We start from the raw sequence: 2,500 nt of genomic DNA, 5'->3' as shown, positions 1-2,500 counted from the left end.
TTTTCATCGTAGCCACAAATTGTAATCTTTCTTTTGAACGGTCAGAACATTAAAACGCCAAATTTCATTGGAAACTGCTTAATTTAAAGTGCACCATGTGAACATTACGTCATTCACATGTGATGGTCTTTGCTCTTTGCTTTCCTTCCCATTCGCATTTCTTGAAAGATTAAGAACATTGTAGTTTTGTTTTTGTCGGTTGTTTTCAAGGCTGAGAGAGACGATCAGATCACGCAACAACTACAACAGGTTTAATCACACCAGTTGAGACGCTTACCATGAGTACATGTACAGTCAGTAACCAGTAGGTACAACTTCGATCCAATAACAACATCTGAGTTAACTAGAACATTTCATTTCAACTTGAGCTCGTTCGCTTAAATCCGAAACTTCACGACAACAACAAGTCTTATGTAAACAAGCTATTAATAGCGAATTCGTGACCATTAATTTAATTATATAAATTGACAACTTCGTTTCTAGAACGTTCTGAACAACAAGAAAAGGAAAGGAAACTCCAGAAAATTCTAGATATCATAACAATTGTTGGGTGGTATTCGCTAGTCAGGTGAGTGTCACTGTATATGTTAAGCCTTACGTCTTAAAGATTTCAAATTGCCTTTGAAATTGTGACGAAATGTGGTTACCTTCTAACCACAACTACTTAGTGAGATTTCCGTAGAAAGAACTCAACCAATCGACATTTGCCTAAACACGCAGTACGTGTTACAGGAAATAGTTTTAACTTTGTAGTTGATCAGTGGTTAGTTCTTTGCAGTTATTTGGTTGCGCCTGTTCTAAAATAAACGTCGCTTGCTTAAGCACAAATCTACTCGAGTGTTTTTTCAGAAATCGGTGTGATGAAAGATGTTCGATATCTTGGTGAGGTTTAGGTCAACGTTTTCGGCAAAATTCGGCGCAATTTTGAACTGGTGAGACAATCCAGGAAACAACAGTCGCTGAATAACATTGACTTCGTTTTAAAGGCGCAAGAGCCCTTTACCTAAGGAACGCATGAGCCTCGTATGAGGATAATTAAAAGTCTCCTTGTTGAGGCTCTTTATTCTTCAATATTAAGAGGATAAGTGACATCCATCGTTTGATAATATATGGCTGAATTCCGTCAAAGGGATTTGGGAGAAGATTTTTGATCGTCATTGCATGAAAATCGAGCCCTAAATTTAGCGTCTTCATTCGGTCGGGTAACCAGAGAAGTACAGATAAAGAAGCGGCCATATTACAACGAACACTTGGTCACACTATACCTTTTATTGAATGAGAGAATTTGAAAGGTGTATCGAGTAAACGTTTGGATGGAAGTATTGTAAAAACATGTGATAGATGTTGCTCAGATTCTGATAATGTTGAGTTCAATGAAATTTCAGGATTTTTCTTAGTGTCTTACCATAACATATAAAGTAACATTAGTTGTGTTACAATGTACTTATATTCTGTAATTCCAGTGTCTGACATTTGCAGACTGCAGATTGCCTACAAATAGCGCTGATAAACAGTATTTAAGTCTAAGCATCCATTTCAAATAGCGCTGATAAACAGTATTTAAGTCTAAGAATCCGTTTTAAAACGGTTAGCTTTCAATAATTGTGATTTAGGGTTGGTTTACAGTCTGTGGTCGGCAGTCTGCAGTGTGCAAATGTCAGACACCGCTTTAATTCACAGTTTGTGTTACATTGTTATTACTGCCGAGTTGTGTTATAGTCTAGGAAAAAGTCTTGTTGACAGCATTATAGGGTTAGGGTTTAGGGTGATTTTTAACTTAGTATTGAAAAGGCTAAGTAAGTGAATATAAAGCATTTTAACTACGATGTTAAACTGTTTGCTTGTTAAAAATGCTGTTGTATTACTTGACGCCACCACTTGGTGACCTTTAAACCGAGATGCACAGGCTATCAGGACGGTCTTTCAGTACCCCCTTGTTACTGGGTTGCGTTTGTTCCGTGTTATTTATTTATTTTTTTTTTCGTGTCGGTAAAGTCTTGCCTGTCACTCCCCTGCTAAGTGGTGTCTTTGTGCATAGAGCCTTCTGCTCGTATTTCCTTAGGATAGAGAGGGTAGTGGAAATGCGTAGATTTCTCTGGTGGACATAGTAGAATGATAAACTTAACCTGCAATGGCGCTGAAAGTCATGTAACGCGAATGGCGTTTTAGTGGATCTTTCAACAAAATATACCCTTATGAAGCTCAATAACGGCAAGTCAATTGGATATTGAACAAGAGAGGCGGTGGAATCTTAAAAGCGACGAGTAATGGACTTTGACAACAATCTATCGCCCGTCGAGCCGAAATCAAAGTGAGATGTATTTCTAATATATTTTACCAAGTGTGCTGTTATGTAGAACACTGAAACCAAATGGAAAATTCTCTGGTAACTTATGGGTTCAACGAAGACAGAGAACGAATCCAACACCTTAAGTGGATCTGTGATCAACTCTGCACAGTCTACAGGTAAAAAAAAATAATTGGAAATGTGACAGCCAAG

General features: G+C 37.7%; 1 protein-coding gene across 4 annotated transcripts in view; it reads left to right on the top strand.

Annotated features, from left to right (window-relative positions):
• Nucleotides 1-144: 144 nt before the first annotated feature.
• LOC138022869 (DELTA-actitoxin-Aas1a-like) overlaps nucleotides 145-2,500 on the top strand; it is a 25,341-nt gene continuing 22,985 nt past the window's right edge. For 2 of the 4 annotated variants that reach the window (XM_068869856.1, XM_068869854.1), the window contains exons 1-2: nucleotides 149-308; nucleotides 484-568. The gene's annotated coding sequence lies outside the window, so the exon portion shown is untranslated. Of the gene's footprint in view, nucleotides 309-483; nucleotides 569-2,500 lie in introns of all 4 variants that reach the window. The other 2 variants (XM_068869855.1, XM_068869857.1) reach the window with 2 other exon arrangements.

Source organism: Montipora capricornis, chromosome 11, assembly GCF_036669925.1.
Source record: "Montipora capricornis isolate CH-2021 chromosome 11, ASM3666992v2, whole genome shotgun sequence".
In the NCBI taxonomy this organism is placed as follows: domain Eukaryota; kingdom Metazoa; phylum Cnidaria; class Anthozoa; order Scleractinia; family Acroporidae; genus Montipora; species Montipora capricornis.
The sequence above is the reverse complement of the archived record's forward strand: the minus strand, read 5'-3'. Positions and strand labels throughout refer to the sequence as shown.